Here is a 24102-nt window from a genome sequence, read left to right as displayed (position 1 = left end):
ATTTAAGAAAAAGGAGAAGCACAGAGCCCAGGAAGGCCATGCTGCAAGCAAATAGTCTGCTGCAATATCAGGGAGCAAGTCAGGTATCCCGCACAATTCCTGCCTCCCATTTTAGTTACAAGATGCAGATTTCGGTTGTGTGAATTGCCCTGGCTGTGCTCTTTCATTCGTTCACTTATGTGCAATATTATCACAGTAGGGAAAGTGGGCTGTAAATGCTCCCAATATCCTTATAATAATTATAAATAAAATAACAATAATAAAAAATTGCAGGGACAGGTTCCACCGCCCTGGCCCGCTGGCTGCCTTTGGGTATTTCAGTTTGTGGCCCTTTGTAGGTCAGACATTAAGAAACAGAGGGTTGTCAGGATTATTTTTCTTCTTTCTCTGTGCACACATGCCCAGAGCCTCTCAGGCCACCCTGGCATATATACCATTTCACTGTGGGTTTCATACAGGGCTTGCACCTATGGAAAATGCTGCCCAGGGTTTTTGTTTTCCCTGGGATTTTTCCGATACCTGTCACATAGGACCAGAATGAGAGATACGTGATGGTGTCTGAGTTGCATTTGTGTGTACTCCCAGTTTTCCCTGGCTAATGCTGATTTACCAGTGCAAGCCGTGGTTGCACGAGGTGTGAACACCTTTCAGAGACACCCCTTGTGTCCTGCAAGGAGCAATGAGATCGATCTCCCAAACATCGTTACTTAAGTAAAGGGAAAAGCTGCACTTTCAACATATGTCATCGTTTATTTTTTCCCCAAATTTACCTTGAATGGCTCAGCGTGAGTGGGACATGTTTGATTCGATCCTATTTTTTTTTTCTATTTTTTAAATCTCAGATGTTGAGGCAATTTACATTAATTAAACTTCAGTTGGCTTTAAAATTGTCATGTATCAATTTTAGCAGCGTTTATAGAGAACAAGATAGATGATTTAAATTATACGCCATATGGGGCAATGCTAGGGACATTTGCTATCGTGTTAATTGCTTAAAGCTACATTTTCTATCCCCCTTCAGAGCGAAAGACGCTCTCATGCTTACTGAATTAGGCAAAAGGATTTCCTGCTCAAACAGAGTATGTACAGATTTCCACCCGCTCCTGCTGGCTTTTGCTCTGCTGCAAGGGTTGGCATCGCAGGGGTGCTCTGCTGCCCCTGTCACCGGTGTCCCTGCTGCCTTGTGCAAGATGCAGAGGCAAAGGTGTATGAGGGATCCCCGGCCAAGACACCAGGATCTCCCCAAATCCTCTGGAGGACTAAGCCTGGGGGAAGCAGGGTGTGTTTTGTGCAAATAAGCAGCCGTCTTCATTGCCACGGTAGAGCAAGGCATGCTTTGTTGTGGCCCAAAATGAGTCTGGGTTTTCTAGAGCCCAGACCTGAGAGCTGTCACTTGGCATCAGGGTTGTGTCCTGAGTGTGTTGGCTCAACAGGGACCAGCCCCACGAGTGGTTCCCATCCTGCTGCTGCCACGAGTGCTTTGATTTTTGCAAACAGCAAGTTGCTAATTGGCAGTTCTGCACCGAGCATTGTGGCACACAAATGGGGAAAGGGATTGAGCAGAAACCAGCAGGCTCTTACAGGTGAATTCGTACAAAAAAGGGAGGTGGGTGCTCCAGCCGGTCTGGGCAGAGAGGGCTTTCCATGGTGAGCTGCAAGGCAACAGAGGGTCACCTAAAGTTTGTGAGCCGTGTTTTTCAGTGAGGCTGCTGATTTTGTGTGCAGTGGATTTGGGGGGAAATCAGATTTAAATGCATTACCAGCACAAGGAGCACGGACTGGTGAGTAGCATCGTCTAGAGAGATTTGGGAGTAGGGATGAAACATCTCACTTTTCCCTGTCTAAAAAGGTCCATCTACTTCTCAAGGTAAGAGGCAGAGAAGGGTCAGAGGCAGAGAGGGCAAATATTCAGCGTGGTCAGCAAAGCTTTCCTGCTTGGAGACCTCTACAAGCGAGCACTCAGAAATTGAAGAGGCTGAAACCAGAGGTCTCGGTCTCATTCTGAACCTATGCCAGGCAGAAGCTGTTGCAAAAAATCCCTTCAAATATCAGCACAAATCAATTTGCCTTGCCAGACTGGAAAGTGCTCGAAGATTTCCCCTCAGCTGGCTTCAGAAAAGTGGGGAAATAAAACCCAGAAAGATGTCAGCAAGGTGTTGCACAGCCACGTAGACCTGTTTGCAATAAATTTCTGCTCCTGTCTGGTGCTTCTCGCTTGGCAATATTGTGATGGGATTCTCCCATATTAATATTTTAAATGAATAAATAAATATCTGATGAGATACTGTGCATTTCTGCTATCTTTTCATAAATTCTGCAGAGGGTAAAAAGAGAATTAAAGATAAGATTAAAACTGCCTGGGTGATGTATTTCTGTGGCGTGTGGTAAACTCTCTAGGAGTTTATGCTGTGCTGTCTATGTTACAAGTTACATCTATTTTAAAAAGCACATGTATGTGTGTGTTTATGTCTGTGTAAATATAGACGTATCCATAAAGGCCACGCAGGCTCTCTGTCATCAGGGAGGGTCCTGATTTCTGCTGTATATCTGTTGTGATGCTAATAATGATAGGCTATAGCAGCACACTGTTTTTAAAGCATCCATGTGTCATACAAGCTATAGAAGCATGTTTTCTCTTCATTTTGCTCTGAATCTGCTTTAGGAAATAACCCAGATGTATGGGGGTTGGAAGTCTTCTTTTGTTATGTTTTGGGGGAAATTGAATGCTTTTTCTTTTTTTTCCCTCTGGCTCTGCATTGCAGAGCCCAGTTCTGGCAAGAGAGAATGCTGAGCCCTTGTTCACAGCTAGCGAGAAACACTGGGCAATGAGAGATTAGGGAGAGAAACTGCCTGATCTCCATTAATACAAGTGGAATCCCCAAGAGCCTGTCAGAAATGGTGCTGCACTCCAGTGCAAATATTAATATTACTCGCAGCATTACAACTACATTGTTCTGCTGTTAGTACGGATCATGCCTGCTGCACTGACTTTGTTCCTAGAATAAAGCCCCCAGCTTCTGCAGGACTGCACCGGGGTTCCCCCCACTGGCACAACTCCTCCTAAATCAGGGAAAAATCTCGCATCCTCCTTGCAGGTCCCCTTCCCTGCCCTCTGGGCACACTGGAAACAGAGGCTTTGGGCTTAAATTCTGTTCCATCCAGGCTGTGAATGTCTCTGGAGGACCAGGGCACTATGCCTGGTTCCTCTGAGGAGGCGAGGAGGATCCAGACTTTTGTGGGCAACCTCTGTGTGTCCAGGGTTTTCCCAAGTCAAGTCGGGTGTGAATGAATGAAACCTTGTTCCACGCGAAAATGAAACATAAAAAGTACGTGTTTTTCTGTTTTCTCTGCAGGAGAAATACATAGGTCGTTCCCAGTTTGTTCTGGTTTCAGTTATGATAGAGTTAATTTTCCTCCTAGTAGCTGGTAGGGTGCTATGTTTTGGAGTAGGATGAGAAGAGCGCTGATAACATGCTGATGCTTTAATTGTTGCAGAGCAGTGCTTACACCAAGCCAAGGACTTTTCAGCTTCCCGTTCTGTCCTGCCAGCAGGCAGGCTGGGGGTGCAGCAGGAGCTGGGAGGGGACAGACCCAGGACAGCTGACCCAAACTGGCCAAAGGGGTATTCCATACCATCTGGCGTCATGCTAAACAATATATAGGGGTGGCTGGCCGGGGTGGGGGGCCGGCTGCTCGGGGATTGGCAGGGCATCAGTCAGCGGGTGGTGAGCAATTGCATTGTGCATCACTTGTTCCGTACACATTATTATTATTGATACTATTATTATTATTAATAATTCCTGTGTTAATAAACTGTCTTTATGTCAACCCACAGGCTTAACTTTCCCGTTTCTCTCCCCCATCCCAGAGAGGGAGGGGGGAGGGTGAGCGAATGGCTGTGTGGTGCTTAGCTGCCGGCTGGATTAAACCACAACACACAGAATCACAGAATCAATCACAGAATCTACCACAGAATCACAGAATCTATCACAGAATCATAGAATCTATCATAGAATCATAGAATCATTCATAGAATCAGTCATAGAATCAATCATAGAATCTATCAAAGAATCAATCGTAGAATCATAGAATCAACCATAGAATCATAGAATCAATCATAGAATCATAGAATCTATCACAGAATCTGTCATAGATTCATAGAATCTATCACAGAATCTGTAATAAAATCATAGAACCAATCATAGCATCTATCATAGAATCATAGAAACAGTCATAGAATCTGTCATGGAATCTGTCATGGAATCATAGATTCTGTCATAAAATCTGTCACAGAATCATAGAATCTATCATAGAATCTGTCGTAGAATCATAGAATCTATCAGAATCTGTCACAGAATGATAGAATCTATCAATGAATCTATCACAGAATCTCTCCTAGTATCACAGAATCTATCATAGAATCTATTATAGAATTTGTCATAGAATCGGTCATGGAATCTTAGAATCTGTTGTAGAATCATAGACTCTGTCATAGACTCTGTCATAGAATTTCTCATAGAATCTTAGAATCTGTCATAGAATCGGTCTTAAAATCATAGAATCTATCACAGAATCTGTCACGGAATCATAAAATCTATCATGGAATCATAGAATCTATTATAGAATCTGTCATAGAATCGGTCATAGAATCTATCATAGAATCATAGAATCAGTCAAAGAATCAGTCATAGAATCTGTCATAGATTCATAGAATCTGTCATAGAAACTATCATGGAGTCATAGAATCTGTCATGGAATCTGCCGTGGAATCATAGATTCTGTCATAGAATCTATCATAGAATCATCGAATCTATCACAGAATCTGTCATAGAATTTGTCACAGAATCTGTCATAGAATCTCTCATAGAATCTCTCAAAGAATGTTAGAATCTGTCAGAGAACGTGTCATAGAATCATTTATAGAATCACAGTATCTGTCATAGAATAATAGAATCTGTCATAGAAGCTGTCATAGAATCTGTCATAGAATCATAGAATCTGTCATAGAATCTTAGAATCGATCATAGAATCTATCATAGAATCAATCATCGAATCATAGAATCTATCATAGAATCACAGAATCATATAATCTATCATAGAATCTACCACAGAATCTATCACAGAATCATGGAATCTATCATATAATCTATCACAGTGTCCTGGTTTCAGTTAGTATAATTTTCCTCCTGGTATCTGGTAGGGTGCTATGTTTTGGATTAGGATGAGAGGAGTGTTGATAACGTGCTGATGTTTTAATTGTTGCAGAGCAGTGTTTACACCAGGCCAAGGACTTTTCGGCTTCTCGCTCTGTCCTGCCAGCGAGCAGGCTGGGGGTGCAGCAGGAGCTGGGAGGGGACAGACCCAGGACAGCTGACCCAAACTGGCCAAAGGGGTATTCCATACCATCTGACGTCATGCTAAACAATATATAGGGGTGGCTGGCCGGGGTGGGGGGCCGGCTGCTCGGGGATAGGCTGGGCATCGGTCAGCGGGTGGTGAGCAATTGCATTGTGCATCACTTGTTTTCTTACACATTATTATTATTATTATTATTATTGTTATTATTATTATTATTATTATTATTGATACTATTATTATTGATACTATTATTATTAATAATAATTCCTGTGTTAATAAACTGTCTTTATCTCAACCCACAGGCTTAACTTTCCCGTTTCTCTCCCCCATCCCAGAGAGGGAGGGGGGAGGGTGAGCGAAGGGCTGTGTGGTGCTTAGCTGCCAGCCGGGTTAAACCACAACACAGTTGTAGTGCACCCCATGAGTTTGTGGAAGATTGTTGAGGATTGATAGCTGAAGACCACGTAACCCTCTTAAATTTGTATACTTAGAGGTATTTCTGTCATGTCAGCTGAGATTTCTTTTAGTAACTGTATTTACACATGTTATTTGTGACATGCATCTAGGATGGAGCTTTGTTCAATATTTCTGAATGGTGAACATTTTTCCTGATGGGTAACATACAGTCAGAAAACAAACTGCTATCAGGAACAGCAGCATTATTTTCACCTGGAAAGCTCTTATTAAGAATCAGCTGTGACATTTGATCATTTTTCAAAATGTTTCTCTCTGAAACTTTATTAACTTCTGCTGGGTATCGTAAGTCATTTCTCAGCACAAACCAAGAAGCTTCCTATCAGGTAGCTCTGTTTTACGGGCAGGTGGAAAATTCTCGCCATGTTTTGGCCAAGTTCTGCCCTTGACCTTCAGATTCATGCAACGGGAAGGCTCCTGGCTAAGCTGTGGAGTCACCCAGCCCCTGAAACCAGCAGCTCCCACACAGCAGTTGCAAAGCCACGGGAGGAGATAATTGCATTGTAGTTTCTGAAACATTTTTCTTCTGTCTGCTCCTGTATTTGTGCACCGTGTTCCTGGCTACCTGCATTCATCAACTTCACTGTTGTAATAGGCTATTGCCTGCACGCTAATAGCCCCCTGTTCTTTAATGTTCTCTTTCTATTTAATTAATCTATTTATGATAATAGTATGTCTCATTTTGTGCTTTCACTCTAGAGGGTGTGTTTGTATTATCCTTCTGTATAGTGTTGACTGGCCCTATTATCATTTATCATTAAAGGCAGCAGCAACACTCTGGCCTGGCCTGCCAATAATTTTTCAATTAATTGCTTAGTGGTTGCTTTTTCTTTGCTTTTGGTCTTTGCCAGTGACTATGAGGTCTTTAAGCTTTCTGATTTTTTTTTCTTTAACTTAGCATCTGTGCTTGCTGTACACCAGGGCATCTACAGCAACCTGCGGTGTTACGGGGGTAAGTGGACGGCTGTGAGCCAGCAGCGCTCTGGTCTGTGCCTGGGTTTGCTCCTTGTGGCAACTGGAGGCCACAAGGGTCAATGTGGTGTGGCGGGGCCAGGTCAAAGCAGCCTGAGCTGGCTCAGGCCTTGGGACAAGAGAAAGCATAAGTGCTGGGGGACGGCATTAGCCTTTAATAGTGTAATGTCTGAGAAAGGGACTGCTGAATTCGACTGAATTTATAGGCTCCTGATGCCCAAATGGGTCCCCCTTGCGATGGGGAAGCTGTTTGCACCTAGGGTTCCTGTAAACGTTGGCACCACAGAGGTTGTTTCCATTGCCTGCACCCATCGTGGATTATTGCAGTGTTAAACAAGGGCATGACACCCTAACCACAGCACGTAGCTCCCAACTTCCATTTTGCAACCACGGCACACGTGCTGGAAGGATGACAGCTCTCATCTCACGCATCTGTGCCCACTCTGGTCAGGCTGCTTGTGTTTGCCTACATTTCAGCCCTCCGGAGCAGGTGGATTTAGAAAACAGAATAGCAACAGACCACTAAGTGTGTATATTGAGGGGGTGAAACACCCAGAGCTGATGTTTTCTAGGAACGTTCAGGTTTTCTTTGTTTACAAATACTTCTGTATAGGCTTGACCTCCTTACCTTGAATTATTTTTTTTTCCAGCCACATGGCTACTTGTTTCCTTCCAGATTCTCCCAAGTGTTTTATTTTTAAGCAGATGCTCTTCTGGATCGTATTCATGCCAAGTTTTGTCTTATGTTCTTTATCAGTACAACAACATGAAATATTTAATAAGAAGTTATCGCTGTGGCCAATATGAAAGATTAAATAGGTCTGTCGGCCTCAGTCCTTGAGGAGGAAACCTGGTATTCAGAAAGTCAGAATAAACAGCATCAAATACACAGATGCAAAAGCAGATCAAAACACAAGAAGATCTGCTTCGTGCTCAGCAGCTTCTCCATTCTTCATGCCAAATGCAGGGGAAAGGAAGGGAGCTGCATTTGGATCTAAATTTGCTGTGTTTTAATTTAAATCAGCGTTCCCCTGCAAAAGAGGGAGCAGACAGCGAGTGCTTGGGTGTAGGAGCCCTGTTTGTAGGACCGGCTTGCCACCCAGTTGGCCTTTCTCTGCTTTTATCCTGCCTCCTGCATGCCCTCGGCCTTTCCTTCTGCCCGTGAAACCAGCCTGCTTTTACCCCACGCTCCCGTGGGTCATTGCACGTGTGATTTAAATCTTCTTGGTTTCCTGCAGCAAGGACTTGCTGAAGCCACCTCCTTGCTGAAAGCAGCGTGCGCAGCGGCTCCCGGCACGTCTGCTGGAAGCCCCTCGGGGCTGGTGGGCAGGAGATGGCTGGGGCAGCCTCGCACAGGCACAGCGATGGCTTGTCTAGACAGGAGACATGCTGAAATAACCTTCCCGGCAGCAGTGCTGGTGCCAGGTACCGGCGTGCCTGACCCCGCCAGATGCCAAAGCCCATTTTCCTGGGGGTCACGCTCTCTGGGGCACACGTCTGCCTTTCCCGGTGGCTCATTTCAGCCAGGAAGGGGCTTCTGTGCTGGCCGCCCCACTCAGGAGAGCTGTTTCTTCCCAATATAGCTGAAGACGATGCACTTGGCGTGTACTGGTAACAGCGGTCATTTCCAGCATGTGAAACAAGCAGATAAAGGATGGGACGGCTGTAAGAAGCTACCAAACAGTATCAGTGCTCTGTGGCTATAATAGTGTTTTAATTCCTGTAAAAATGTGTACGTGACAGGCAGAGGTGGTCTCAGAGGGGACTGATAATCCCTGCAGTGTGATAAGGCATGTGTATTTTTCTTCTCATTTTGCTATCCGTATGATTCATAGAAAGACCAAAAAAACATATTTCATTTCTCATACACGCACTTCAGCGTACAGTTTTTACTGTGAAGACACTTTGATCATCCACTTAGCTGCTACTTGCTTGCTAACATCTTCATAGTTTTCCTTTGTGTGCTAATAAAAGCTGAAATTTACTATTGACATCATTACATTAAAAAAAAAAAGCATTAAACAAGCAAGCAGTGCTATAAAGCTACAACGATTTAAAATTGCTGTCGTGCAAATTGATCTTGTATGTGCACGAAATTAATTTAACGTGCTTTTGTTTTATTTAGGTCAGTGTGTCGTTGTGAAAGTGTGTCCATGTCAGATCGCTGAAGGATGCCCCAGTGTATGGAGTGCCCTGTATATGAGGTGTGTATAGGACATAGAGTGGATAGGGTATGTGGTGAGCCCAGCTGGTACGTGCCGGACATGCAGGGTTATCTCGTGTCTTCTGTTAGCCGGTATTTGGAAAGAAGTGGCCGTGCTTATGGGCACAGACAGCTGCTGTTGTGTGCTCTAGAGCAGGTGGAGCAGACTCCAAAGCTAAGTGAAAGTTGGGCTCTGCAAGCCATGAAGCATCTCTGAAATAAAAATGAGCTGCTACCAACAGTGCAGAGGAGACATGAGCAAAGCAAAGACATAACGAAGTATTCTGGAAGCATGGTGGCGTTGTCAAACACAAAACAGGCTTCTCACAGCCTGCGACAGGCAGTCTCCTGCATTTAGCAGTGGCTGAGAGCAGACTTCTGAAACCGGAGGCAGCACAAAGACACAGCGGTGACGCTTGCCTCCCCTCTGTGGTTACGTAGGAAGGCACACAGGTCTCACCTGTTTCCAAGAGGAAGGTTTTTCCTTCGCAGCAATTCCAGGCTGGAGCAGGGGGTGTTGGTAGTTAGAAATAGGAGCAAGAGAGTATCCATACAGTTTATACCAGGTACCAGAGCCTGATGAAAAAAATTATCTGAAAATGGCAAGAATGGATGTTGCTGCATATTCTTTCTGGTTTTACCTCCTTCTAGTGGTACGTGCAGCATTGTCTGCCTTCCTGTCACCCCATCTGCTTGCAGAGAAGGAGCAGGAGATAATGAAGGTTTGTCCCTGCTAGTTGGAGGTTTATGGAGTGAAGGATGGGGAGGAAACATTACTGCCAACGTGGCTTTTTGCAACAAGAAACTGAGGCTAAAGCAAGGCTGCTCCAAGTCTACAGGGGACAGGTGCCAAGAAACAAGGCAGCTGAGCCCAGGCCTACTGCCCCCTCCCAGTGCAGGCATTTTGGGTTTCTTCAGCTCCTTTTGGTCAGGAAATTACAGTTCCTGCCGGTGAGCAAAGGCCCTGGCACTAATCAGCAGTGGCCAGCCCTGCCTGAAGTTCTGTCATTGCCCTGAAATACTGCGAGCAATAGAGACCCCGCAATTATGTCTTCTGCCTTCCAGAGCTGCGAAGTCTCTCAGCAGATAAGAAGCTAAATTCATTGAGTAAATTATTCCACTGTAAATTATTCTCTCAACTCTACTGATTAGTTCTTACCTTGGAGCCCACTTCCTGCCTGCCTGCCTGAAGAAAAGATAAAATATTGAATTATACAGTTCACTTCACAGCACTATGCATTCCTAATCTTATAGGGATATACGGGCAGATCTTCAGATGATGCAAATCAATATGAATAGACAAAATCAAGTCCTCTCCTGAGCAAAGCTTCACTTCTAAACTCCTTGGACCTGAGTTGCTTTATGCTAGCTCAGGGGCTAGCCCATTATTCTCATAGCGGAGACTCGGTTTGCTTTTTCTTTTTCTGCTGTTGTAGAATTTTCGGTAATTACATTGATTTTACAAAGCAAAAGTACACCGTCCTCTCTAGTGACCTCCAGGTAGAGTTTATTTATTTTCAAAGGGTGAATAAACATTAACTCCTTTTAAAAAGTTTTGTCTGTCCCTAGGAATATCAGATCCTGCTAAAGGTGATACTCTGCTGGGTTTGATCTGATTTAATAATGCAAAACTTGAATAGCAGCAACAAATGTTATTAGATCCTAGCTCGTGCTATCTGTCCATCAAAATATTATGAAGTCCTGAAATTATTAATAATGTTATTATAATACCCAGGAAGCCACGGCTGTGAGCAGCTGCTGTTTCTGGATGGTTATTTAACTCTCCGTGACCACGCTGCCAGTGTTGTTTTTTCATTTGCCCGTAGTGGTTGCATCCTGCAAGCTCTCTTCCCATTCTCCGACCGCAGCTTTTTCTCCCTGTCTGAACTCATGGTCGCGTGCGTCTATCAAAAATACGCGCTCCCCACTTCCTTACATGTGGATGCAAAGTGGTGGCCCTCCAGTGGATCCATCCCCCAGGGAACACTGGCAGCACAAAATGCTCTGGCTTTTACTCTCGTGGGGCATCGTAGTGGGACTGCAGGACTGAAATACTACTGGTTTGGGCTGCAATGCCTCAGTGTTTCCAGTTTTGCTGAATAAGCAGGTTTCCATTAGGAGAAACGTTGTGAATCAGCCATATTTCAGGTGCATTTTCACGTGCAGTCATCTTCAATGGAGGCTAATAAATCCCAGGGAGAGCATTTGCAGTAATTGCAGTTGGTGGCTTCATTGCTTGGCTTGTCCCTCTGCTTCCCTCTGTGTGGAGGGATGGGTGCCACAAACTTGCTGCCAGCGACATGCAGGCACAGAGCAAGCTTTTGCATTTCTGTGGGGAAAGGCTGCCATGAGTAGCTTCAATGATGAGTTGTTTTCTTTCTTTTTTCCCCAAGTGCTGTTTTTACAGTCAGACAAGTGACCTTGGCCGGAGCAGTGTGTGTGCATCACAAATGGGAGGCTGGCAGCTTTTGTCTGGTAAGCAAATACTGATGGAAAACGGCAGTGGTCAACAGCTTGCACCGGTGGGCAAATCCAATAGGCTTTTTGAGGGGGCAGGAAAAAGATTACTGGAATTGACCCCAGCACTGCACTTCATCAAAGCTCAATATCTGCCTCATTCTGCAGAGGCCTTTGGGCTCTTTCAATAAAAGGTCCCACTTCCCCCACACTCATGGTAATAGAGTCCTCTCGGACTAAAACCCAGGAGAAAATTAGAAGGTCTTTTGGAGTCAGTCCCAACCTTTTTTTTCCTTTTTTCCTCTGTATGATGAGCATTTGGTTTGAGGGGGGGACACTGGATGAGACAAATACTGCTGCTACTACAGTCTCAAAGATGATTCTGTATGCGACGTGCTAAAGCCTCTCATCTACTGGCTGTGAGTGTGCAGCAGCTGAAGCACCACGAATAACCTCAGAAACAGGACGACAGTGGCAGATAGAGAAGCATTTTTCATTATTTGAACACTTTTCTTTGTTTCCCAGGACTGCTGCTTCTACCCTGTGCACCAGGCTTAGTTTCAGGTGTTCTCAAGTCAGGGCCCATGAGCGCAGGAAGCAGAGTGAGCCAATTTTTGCAGTGCATACACACGGGCGCGCAGGTTCAGAAACTGTTTTCAGCATTCGCATGTCCCTCAGGACTTTGCACACTTGGACCTGGTGGGCCCAGGGCTTTTCAGCCACATGACCCCTGTCTGGTGTAGCTGTTGTACGCTGCTCTTCTAACAGGCCCGCCTTCCATAGCCATTTTTCCTGAAACAAGGTGGTTTGCTGTTTTTTTTTTTAAATCATCTGGCTTTCTTCAGCACACACAGCTGCAGTGCTTAGTATTTGTATGGGCCGTGTGGGCTGCAGTCATGCCACAAAGTCCCACTCTAGACCAGGACCCTGAGCATTTGGTAATCCTCTTAACAAAGTTAATATCCCCTGTGCTTCTATGATAAGCAAGAGTGAATAGAAATTCTCAGTCTGTTCTATATCTTAAAGTTCAGGAGAGAAATTAACATACGTGTATAATGAGCTATATTTAAATAACAGCATTGTTTTTAACTAGAGAAATTTTTGTGCTATTTTTCTTCCATAATGGTATCTCCATTTACCTCCGCTTTTCAAACTTTCCATGGAGTCAGACATCCTTTGATGCTAATTCACAAACGCTCTGTAAATTCCCATCGCTCCTAATCCCTTCGCCTCTCATTCTTTATAAAATGTCTTAATGCCTTCAGCTAGGCCCATTAATGCTGGAAACATGGGTCTCATTGGCCCCTGGCTGTATTAAAAGGAAGCAAGCGAGGGCCTATTTATAGGATAATCTCGCCAGCCATCTAATCCTCTTTCATTTGGGTTTATTTCCTGTTGGTTTTGTTTTACCTCTTAAATCAGTGCATTCTGGCACTAGCCATTCAGAGCACATTTCCATGACTTGGCCCCGACACCTGTGATGCTGACCCCATTACACAGCTCAGGCTTTCTGATCAGACGTCCCTCACCGCTGCTGTTCTTCACGGGGGCAGAAGCAGCGCGTCTCCGAAGCGAGCGGGAAGGCTGCTCATCCAAAGAGCTTGCCTCCAACGTAAACGCAGCCTTTCTTTCCACTTCTTTCTGTGCTTTCTGATTGCTTTACATTTGTACAGTGGATTTTTAATTGTCAAGGGTTTGCATTATGTGTGGTTTATGAGCAGCTCTTGTTCTGGAAGGTGCAATAAAATGATGCAGTGTAAACGTTTCTCATCTGAACAAATGAAAAATCAGCGTTGACACCAATTTAGACGCCACCGGTTGAAAATGAGTGGTTTCAAATTAACTTTAAGAAGTCAAAGCTGTTCTATAAAAATCAGCCTTCCCTTCCAGATGTAAAGCAAACAACAACAACAAAAAACCAGACTTCTACACTATGTGCTAAGCACATAGTTTTTATTTTTGTAAAATATCATTATGCTCAGTCAAGACAGCAATTTGTAAGTGCTTACAGGTTGCAGTTATGGACCCTCTTAAACGTCTAGCCTGGTGCTGATTAGTTAGCACTGATTGCTTCTTCTTCTTCTAAGGAAAACAACCCTCCCCTGCACACCGAAACGCCTTGATTTCAGGAGCAGAACAGACAATTGACTTGCTTTTCCTGTTCTGTAAATGGACTGTTGTTTTTTTCTGATTTGTTACTTCTGTGAAGTGGTTAATTTTTCTTAATTAAAAAAGATCTCTATTTTCTAAACAGATATTCTGTGACTTCAGCATCCAGATGTTTCATATCATGTATTTCTTTACTGGTACTGAGTTCTCTTGGAGATTCTTATGAAGCAAAGACACAGTCCTCTTCCCGTTCCTGTTTCAGAAGACTCTGCAGGACATCCATTGTACCATAATAATGTGACAGTCATTATAAACGCAGCTGGTATCATGTAAGTTTTATTGGGTTTCTCCTGTTAGAAAAGCTTTGCTTTAGCACAAGTTAGAATAAGCACAACAAAGCTGGCAGTTTAAAGGACTAATTGTGGTCAATAACCCACTGGCTGGTCATTGCTGAATCCCAGTGTCATGCAGCCACACTCTGCTTCATTAGTGATCATGTTTACATTGTATATGGTGGCTGTGGGGTGGAGGAGAATGGCATGAATCTGGTAATAAGACCATGAATTTAACACCCTCGTAGGGTTTTCAGCCTGGATTCATCCTCCTTTAAGTGAGCATGAGCTACATTCTTCCTGCACCACAAAATGGGACTAGGTGCCTTTGGAGCGGCTTATCCAGCACCCTGGGGAGGCAGCGCTCCCTCTCCATGCCCGTCTTCTGAAACCTTGGCCTCTAAAGTTGGTAGAAGAAATCCTGGTCCCAAGGCTGTGTCTTGTGGCAGTGGGATTTATGATCCAACTGGATTTTTAATCTGTGCATCTAATTCCAGGAGTTTTAGTTGATCACAAAGTCAGAAGGCTGCCAGGCTTGCTGAAACAGCAGCAATGCTCTGTTTTGATGTGTTTGAATGGAATATGGAGGGGTTTGTGTCTGGACACCTCCAGAAGGACACCTCCAGAAGGACAATTTAGCCTGCTCAGGTAAAATGGATTAGGGCAAGATTCAACTTGTGCTGAATTCCTTTGAACATCTAAAGCTCCTGTTGACAGTGGTGTGCTTTGTACATGAATTTGGCTCAGCAAGATGGGGATTCTGTGCTGCCATTTCCAGATCTCGTGCTGCCCGAAGGATGAAATGAAGCTGTCACTGAAGGAGCCCACCAGGTTAGGTGAGCACATATCCTCTCTCCTGAAGTGTGACACAATTTTTAATCAAAGCTGATACTTTTGTAGGGTTCTGAATTTTGCCAACTCTGTAAGGCTGCAGACAGCTAACATTTTCACCTTTGTCAAACTAGATTTAATGTGTCTGGGAAAACAGGCAATCTGATAATGCATTGCTACTATTGACTTAGAGGATGGAGCAGGAGGCTTGCTCCGCTCACGTGGATCTCCCAGGGAACTCAATATTTGACTACAAAAGCTGTGAGCTCTTTCATCCAGGCACACTTGATTTTAGAGGTGATATGCAGAGCACCAGCCTTGCTTTGCAGCTCGACTTCAGTGAATTGTATATGGCTGTTGCTCATTTCTTTGCTCTGCCATGTGAGACTGGTCACTGCTTGAACTAGGCATCAGTAGCTGTGGACTAAACCACCAGGACACCAAATTTCTGTCCTGTCCGCAGAAGCGTCCCCTCTGCACTATCACAAAGGTACACATGTTCCTGCCAGTGCCTTGAACAACAGCTCCCAGGCTGCCGGGGCTTCCTTGTACGACAGACACTTAAATACCAAGGGGTGGCAACTTCTTTGGCTTCCTCTGGGGCTCAGGAATCACCCATAAGATTCAGAAAATAAATAGTGGGCTGACATGAAATTCAATGACAAAAAGTATTAGGCTAAAACTGAAGTGATCTGAGCCTGCAAGCGTTCTCTGGGTATCTTTTTTTTTTTTTTTTTAACCAGAATACAATGCTGCTGCTCCTTGTCATGAAGCACTAACATGCATCAAGGGCTCTGTCAGTACACTGCAAGGCCTTTGTAAAGCGTTTCCCTGAGAGCTGTTTTCTGAGGAAAAAGTCTGAGCCTGCATGAATAAATGATGCGCTGCTAAGTTTGTCCAGCAATACCTGCTCTGCAGTACAGCAACCCTCGGTGATCAGCTGGAAGCCAGCGGTCCCTCCAGAGGCTGTTGATGCCCAGGGCAGAGTAGCAATTGTTTCTTCCCCTCTGCTCCTGGAGGTGCACGATGCTAAAAGCAACGCTAAGAATGAGATGCAGGCTGAAGAGCAGAAACGTGTCAGGTGTGCCCGTTCCTCTTTCAGATCCTACCACCCACCTGTAGTGGTGGTAGTATCCCATCACTCCAGGACAATTCCCTGGACCTTGAGGCTCATAGCAAAGCTACTAATAAAGCACAAGTCCATCAGACTGCTTTGGACATCAGCTTTGCTTCTTCTTTCTGAAGTGCAGCCAGGGGATCCCATTGGCTGATTCTTCCAAATTACTTCCTAACACAATGCAGTAGTGGAGCACATTTCCAATTAAATGCAGCTACTTTATAAAACAACGTTCAAGTTGCTGGCCTAAATTACTCCTTAATTAGGTCATTTTTTCCTAATTGATTAAAAATAGGATTTCAAATTAAAACAGAAAGATTGAGTAACATCACACAAATGATATTATTCAAATTTAAAGGAAAAAAAATCATCAAAAAGAAAGAATCATTATATTGAATTGCAGATCAGCTGTAGATAAGACATTTGGGATTGTTCTCCAGAAAATCTATTATTTTCCAGCTTTGAAATTAGGGCAAGGATGCAATCAAATAAAAAAAGTTTAAAGCCCAGAAGAAAAAAAGCCATTAGAATGCAGCTGATCACATACAAAATTATTATTACATATCATTTGTAGTATGGTAGTATCTAGAGACCCAGACTAAGACTGTGGCCCAACAGTCACTGTACAAATGAGCCCTGCCCCGGAGAACTTGCAATTAAAGTCAACAAACCAGATGATGGGACAAAAATTAGAGAGCAAGAGTTAACTTTCAAAGCCTGCAGGAAAGCTGAAGGTAGCTCTAAAAATAAGGCCAACAGGTCCATTGGCCTCTTCTGTTTCTGAAAAGCCACAGCTGCATGCTGTTGTGGCTGCCAAAGGCAGCTCTAGCACAGAAATTTGGTGATGGAAACACTCTGAAATGAAATGTGTAAAAAAAAAAATACATTTTACTCTCGTCTCCACTAACTTTTAATTCCTGCCAGGATCATAAACTAGAGCAACAAAGCTCAAATTTCTCAAATTTCTATTTAGAGACCATTTGCAGGGTAGATTGTTTTTGTGTGTTTGGTTTTTTTTGGGGGGGTAGTAGTGGAATTTTTGAAAGACAACAAACCTAGGCAGACTGACTGCAACACCTAAAACCAAACACAGGTAAAATGATGTCTGTAACACTAGACAATTTAGGGACATCAGTGTTAAAGGATATTGACTTCAGTGAAGGTCTGTCAAATACCTGATTCTCTGGCTTTACGACTGCCACCCTGATTATCTGAGTTGGGAAACTAGTCCTGGGTTGAAGTCCAGTTCTATCTGTAGATAATGTTTCACTGAATATTTTCTTTAGGAGAGAAGTGCAGACTATGTGCTCCTGTTTTCCTTCTCTTCCAAACAGTTCTCTCTCCCAGCTCTGTCTTCGGTTTGTATCCAACACAGCACCTGTGTAGGTGTTTGTTTTCATGTCCGGATTAACACTGCATCTCTGCTGTACTTGTGCTTTGCCTGCATTCTCAAACTGTATCAAAAACGGGTGTCCATCTGTTCCTGTCCCCTTCAACATACTATTTTTTCTGTTAGGCTTGGCTTCTTAGTCTCCTTTTTCACCCGAAATGATGTGTGGCACCATACTGCACAGCTTTCTGCCACCGATCTTGTTATGTCTCTCTCTTAAGAAAGTTTAACCTATTTAGAGTGTGCAGCTACTGTTATTTAATTCTATGTGATTGACTTCTCATTTGTTGAATTTAAACTTCATCTTCCATTTTATCTGTCAGTTTCTGGCAGATCCAACTATTTACAATCAACTTTTAGCTTTAAAACCTTGAATAATTTAGGAACGTAGGCAAACTGTGTTACCTTGTTATGCACAACCTCCTACCACAAGCTGAACAGGTTGGACCCAAAACAGCTCTGGAAGAAGACTAGCACTAGCCTGCCTCTATTCATTCCTGCTTCTTCTCTCTATCAATTACTTTAATCAGTGATCTATGAGAAGACCTTTTGTTTATTACCATGCCTGCTCAATTTTCTGAGCTGTCAGTGAAAAGCTTTGTCAGTAACCCTTTGCCTACCCAAGGAGAATGCACCAATGACCGCTCCTACCCACATGCTCACCGATGCCTTCAAATTGTGAGGCATGAGAGTCCTTCTCACTTCCAGGTCTGGGCACACAGACCAGCTTCCCCCGAGGCTCAGAGCTGGATATACTGCCTTTCCCATAACCAGGCCTGAGGTCAGAAATGAGCGATGTTGTTCAGTAGCCGCTTGATGCTAGCTGGGCATGTGCCAGGGAGAGGACTTCTGCTGCTGGGACATAGCTCGATCTGTCCGAGTGTCCTGACTTCCTTCAGCAAAAACGGTGTCACCACTTCCTTCCTTCCGTGGATCATTGACTTATATTTCCATAGCCTCTCATAGTTTTCTCAAAGCTTGCAAGTCTTAAATATCTGCATTCCCTTTGTCTCGCAGGCAGCAACTGAACATTGATCAGACAGAGGGAGTACAAAGTTCTTGTACTGCAAACTGTTCCATAATCCTTCAACAATAATGTTAACATCTTAAGATCTTTGATTATTGCAAGTGTCTCTGTCAATTTCTATTTTCTTTTGAATTTAACTCTCCCTGTAAGCTGTCTTTGCTGACAATTTCTAGTCCAGCTATGAAATGTGAGGAAGAACATTGTAATAGGAAAGGCTGTGGATGTGGTCTGCCTAGACTTCAGTAAGGCTTTTGACACCGTTTCCCACAGCATTCTCTTAAAGAAACTGGCTGCTCTTGGCTTGGACTGACATACACTTTGTTGGGTTAGAAACTGGTTGGATAGCCGGGCCCAAAGAGTCGTGGTGAATGGAGTTAAATCCAGATGGACGCCAGTCACTAGTGGAGTCCCCCAGGGCTGAGTACTGGGGCCAGTTCCCTTCAATATCTTTATCGATGATCTGGATGAGGGGATTGAGTGCACCCTCAGTAAGTTTGCAGGCGACACCAAGTTGGGTGCATGTGTTGATCTGCTCGAGGGCAGGAAGGCTCTGCAGGAGGATCTGAATAGGCTGAACCGATGGGCTGAGGCCAACCGTATGAAGTTCAACAAGGCCAAGTGCCGGGTCCTGCACCTGGGGCACAACAACCCCAAGCAGCGCTACAGGCTGGGAGATGAGTGGTTGGAAAGCTGCCTGGCAGGGAAGGACCTGGGAGTATTGGTTGATGGTTGGCTGAATATGAACCAGCAGTGCGCTCAGGTAGCCAAGAAGGCCAACAGCATCCTGGCTTGTATCAGAGATAGCGTGGCCAGCAGGGCCAGGGAGGTGATTGTCCCCCTGTACTCGGCTTGGTGAGGCGGCACCTCGAGCACAGTGTTCAGGTTTGGGCCCCTCACTACAAGAAAGACATCGAGGTGCTTGAGCATGTCCAGAGAAGGGCAATGAAGCTGGTGAAGGGCCTGGAACACAAGTCCTGTGAGGAGCAGCTGAGGGAGCTGGGGTTGTTTAGTCTGGAGAAGAGAATGCTCAGGGGAGACCTTATTGCTCTCTACAACAATCTCAAAGGATTCTGTAGCAAGGTGGGGATTGGGCTCTTCTCCCAAGCACCACATGATAAGACAAGGAGAAATGGCCTCGAGTTGCAGCAGGGGAGGTTTACGTTAGATATTAGGCAGAAATTTCTTTACTGAAGGGGTTGTGCAGCATTGGAATAGGCTGCCCAGGGAAGTGGTTGAGTCACCATCCCTGGAGGTCTTCAAGAAATGCATAGATATAGAATTTAGTAGCATGGTTTATTGGTGGACTTCAGTACTACGGTAAAGGTTGGACTAGATGATCTTACAGATCTCTTCCAACCCGAATCATTCTATGATTCTATGGTAATAATTTGGGGTGCCTCATAGTCTGTTAACAGCCAAGAAGGGAGAGGATGGAGAATAGAAATGTGAATTTGCTTGCTGCTGGAGGGGTAAAAAAATAGTTTAATTCGGAAACGCAGAGGATCACCCGACTCCTGTTATCTTTTCATTTTTTCTCTATGGCAGTTCATGACTTCTGGGAGCACATCCGTGCAGCCTGAAAGTATGTGCAGAAAGTTGCCAGTTTCCCAGGCAGGAATTTGCTAGGACTATAACTCAGTGAATGTGGTATCTCAAAAGGAGAAAAGCACACCTCTTGTGCTGCAGTTTTGAACACGAACTCCCATATGCTGAGTTCTACAAACTTTGTTATGTATTTACAGTGCTATCATCTATGTGTTTGCTGTAAAGCTGTTACAGAAGCTGTTTTATAGCAGGATGATACCCTTTTCTTAGTCATTTCTGTTCAGCATGAATCACACTCTTGTACCAGCAACCGGCCCTCCTTTTCTGCTGCTGCCCAGACTTCTTTCATCGACACCTTTCATTTATTTCCACTGCTCCATCCTACGGTAAATGTGTGTCATTGCTTTCTCTTTTGGTAGGTGGGTATCATGCTCTACAGCACTGACCCCTTCCCTGGCAAAACCATATCTGCTACCTGGTCCCAGCTGGCTGATACAACAGTAGACTGAAAAAAATCCAAGGACGTGGATTGGACTGGATCTTCTCTGCCTTTTTTCCAGAGATAAAATTAATTCTGCAGAACATTTTGACTAGCCCCAAAAATCATGCCGTTTAGAAAACTGTTTGAATAAGACTGTCATGATTTAATTTTTCAAGCCACTCCAAAAATAATTGATTTATATTTTCAACACAAAGGATTTCATGTGCTTTTTAGAAGATATTTCCATTCAAGCCACTGCTGAAATGCAACCTCTGTTTAACAGCTATATTAGTTTACAGTATGAGGCAGGAAAAAAAGCTTCCCTGAAATGCAGCCATTTTCACTCAAAATTATCCCTTTTAGGAATCAAAAAAAACAAAACAAAACAAAAACCATGAAAATCTGCATGATTCTGGTGCATGAAATTGGGCCAATTATATGACATTTAGGGGGAATATTAACATTTCTCATCCAGAGCTATAAGTACTGTTCAAATGTCTCCTGTGACATCTTTAATTCATCCTCTCGTCCTGAGATTTCTGTCACCTGAAATGTATTTTTACTGTATTTGTTGTAGCTATTCAGGAAGTTTTACGCTGACTTATAAGGAGCTTTCTTTATAGCATCAGAAGCCTCTGGGCTGTGGGTAAATGTGAACTTAGTAGTACAGATCAGGCTTTGTTAAATTCTCTAGTGCTGAATACTGTGTCTGGATCCAAGTATGTTTAATAAAATTGAGTTTCAGTAGAGTTGAAGTATTCCTATCTGATTGTCATTTTCTTATGGGGTGGACTGGGAATGAAATTATTAGTAACAATTAGGATTATTCATTGTATGTATAGGTCTTTATGTCCACTCATGCTCAAAGTAAACTCAAAGCATGCACGACTTTTGCTGCTCGTGCAAAATATTGTCACAAAAACATTTATGACAGTGATTCTGAGGGTGCTGACTTACATGATGTCCTCATTTCTATTTTAACAACCTGATGGGACTGCAAATGAGGGCAGAATCTGGCCTACTGAATCATGTACATTGGCTTTTATTTAGCGCTGGCTATCCCTCCAAATCTTTTCCTACCTGCTTGATAATTGGATTTAAATTATCTTTAATTACATTGTCTGGGGCTTTGTTAATATCAGCCTCTAACTAATTGTACTGTATTTTTGGGTGCCCACTTAAGATTCCATGAGGTGAGCAGGGCTGAAGGGCAAACTCCAGAAAGCTGCATCACTGCAGTCTCAGAGTCATTAATTTTGTGCAATGATAACTTTGTACTCAGAGAGCAATATTCATTATAGGCAAGAGGGGAAGCATGCGAGTCCTTAATTAACAGTAGGATATCATCAGCATAAAGTAATAGTTTAATGTTCTACAGAATCAGTGTTATAGCCTTTTAGACTGTTGGTTTTTCCATTTCAGACAAGGCCAACATAAGATTGTAATTGTCTGGATGCCATTACCCAGCTCTCATTACTCTCCAGGCACTGGCACATCACCCCATTTCTTGTGAGTGACCCACACCTTCCATTCAAGCGCCCAGATAACTGCCCAGGTTTCCAAGAGACCTCCATTTCCAACAGGTACATCAACAGCAACAGTTTTTTTCCCCAAATCCAACCCAACCTGCTGCCTGGCCTCTGTTGCTGACTGGGGGAATATCTATGCCAATGGATAGATTGCAACAGGGTTTGTGAAATGAATGTGTGTATTTTATTTTCTTTGTAGGACTTGCGGCACCATGGAAGCATTATCAGAAAGCTCTCTGGAGAGCTTGGACTTGCATCCAGCCCCGGTTTCCGCCCAGGAGCACGCAGCAGCTGCAAAAGAGCAGCCTCCTCTCCACTGCCACTGCACGGCTAAGAAGCTGAATTTCTGTCCCTGCCTGTCCCCAAGGAAAAGAAGGTAAAGCAGCAGCTGTTGTCATGGCTCCTTTGGGGGGATGTAGCTTCCAGAGACCACAGTCCTGCTACAGTTTGATGGCTGAGTTCTTCCCGACAGCAAAAAGGTTCTGCCTGGACCAGGCAGCAAGGATGGGTTTTGACCTGTGTTATGTTGACGCCTATGTTAGTCAGGAGCAGCATCTCTAGAAGGACACAGCTTCCTCACTGAGGCCAACCCTGGTGGTGGCCTCCAATACCCAGCAGGCAAGGAGTCTCTTTGCCAGCACTGAAAATAGCTAAAGGATTCACTTTTGGGGAGACTTCTCAGGGAGACTGACCACTCTGGATGTTCCTGTGCAGCTGAGGCTGTGCATTAGTCAGCCTTGGTGGAATTACTCTATGAAAGCAAGACGCTATCACCACTGTCTCCTCAGCCTCACAGATGAGGGCTAGAACTCCAAGGCTAATTTTCACCGAGGCATAGGAAAGACAAAAAGATGTTTCAAGGTTAAAATATTTGCTGTGCGTGCCAGTGAGGAAGGGAGGAAAATAATTCCCAGAAGACTAATTCTGTGTGAAGGGAAGCACTAATTTTGGAAATGGCATACCTTTGCTCCGTGGGGGGTAACTAGTACTCACAGTTCTTCAGGTGAGCTCCATACTGTGCTTCAGGAAGAGAAATGACATTGAATCCTTCCTTCCCCTTCAGTCTCAAGAAACTAGTGCCTTCAACAGAGCACTTCATTTTCACTAATGCCAAAGCTCCTGTGAGCACAAGTTATCAGTATTAAATCATATATTTCTTCTTGCATTTGGGGAGGATTTAGAGTAGGGAAAGCAAATGTCTCAGACAAGACTAAACATGCCTCTTCTGCTTCTATGGATGCCTCTTCAGGTAAACTAAATGAGTCTTTTTTTTTTTTTCCTAGGCTGCGAGGTCTCTTAAGGAATCTGCTCCTATGTATTTAGCCAACGTGTGGCACTTATCTCTTCACTGAGGCAGACTTAAGGTAACACTTGCTCTGAAAACACATGCTCTTTAATAACAAAAGCCAGACACTAAAGAAATTAGAACAGGTAGTCTCTCTGTGTCATTTATTAGACTAGACCATTGGGAATTGCATAAATAGAGCTTTTGTTCCTCATTTAAGTCGATTTAGTCTATTATCAAGCCACTGTAGTTCATACATGCATTTGTGAATGCTTTGATTCAGGTACTTTTTTCTGAGACTACTCTTTCTTAAGTAAATCCTGTTCATTTTTTTTTCTGAAACAAACCACCAGAGCATATTGACATAATGCAGTATTGCTTTCACTCCTCCATGAGCTCTGCTATAAAGAAAGCATGTTAGGATTAGAAAGCATATTTATACTTGACTCTGCCCAAATGGTTTCCTTACACACTTGTGTAATGAGAAGAGGACAGAAAAACTAAACATCTGACCTAAAATTAAAATTCTAGGTAGCATTTATCCCAGCTCTTCGAAAGGACAACTTCAAATAAATTGCGAGTTAAATAAAATTGCTGGGGCAGTATGGAGCAACTTACACCTAGCACCTCCGGCAGTGAAGCAGAATACCCTTGTGGGGAAGGCTCTTCTGAAAATGCAGTTACCTGAGTACAGAACCAAACATGAGCCAACAAGTAGAACTGCTTTTACCTGTGACAGGCTTCCTGGAGATCCCTCATAGATAACTGGATGGAGTAGCAGTGACAAGTGTTCTGTGTCCAGCAGTAATTAATCTGTTTAGTGATGTGCTCTGGGTCAATGGCTTTGTCCTGCAAGAAAAGGTAAGGGCTAACTTATGCAGGAATAACCGCAAAACTTAATGAAATGATGAAAAAAAAAAATCCATTTTCTCCAGCAGAGTCTGGTTAGGCCTGTAGTGAACTTGCATCTCACACAGAGCTCACACTGCAGG

At 43.8% G+C, this 24102-nt stretch overlaps 2 long non-coding RNA genes across 19 annotated transcripts in view; one reads left to right on the top strand and one right to left on the bottom strand.

Moving 5' to 3' along the window:
- The window catches only part of LOC308194128, a 42664-nt gene extending 21624 nt beyond the window's left edge, over window positions 1-21040 (top strand). The window contains exons 1-3 of one of the 4 annotated variants that reach the window (XR_013950309.1): window positions 5549-6784; window positions 8930-9008; window positions 11401-21040. This is a non-coding gene — a long non-coding RNA (uncharacterized lncRNA). Of the gene's footprint in view, window positions 1-5548; window positions 6785-8929 lie in introns of those variants that run through there. The other 3 variants (XR_013950307.1, XR_013950310.1, XR_013950308.1) reach the window with 3 other exon arrangements.
- Window positions 16688-24102, bottom strand: part of LOC308194127 — a 155761-nt gene continuing 148346 nt past the window's right edge. For all 15 annotated transcript variants that reach the window (XR_013950292.1, XR_013950293.1, XR_013950294.1 and 12 more), the window contains one exon: window positions 16688-23959. This is a non-coding gene — a long non-coding RNA (uncharacterized lncRNA). The remainder of the gene's footprint in view (window positions 23960-24102) is intronic.

The sequence above is a fragment of the Anser brachyrhynchus genome, assembly GCF_964034855.1.
Source record: "Anser brachyrhynchus genome assembly, chromosome: 4".
Lineage (NCBI taxonomy): Eukaryota > Metazoa > Chordata > Aves > Anseriformes > Anatidae > Anser > Anser brachyrhynchus.
Note: the sequence above shows the minus strand (reverse complement) of the source record. Positions and strands in the feature narration are given on the sequence as shown.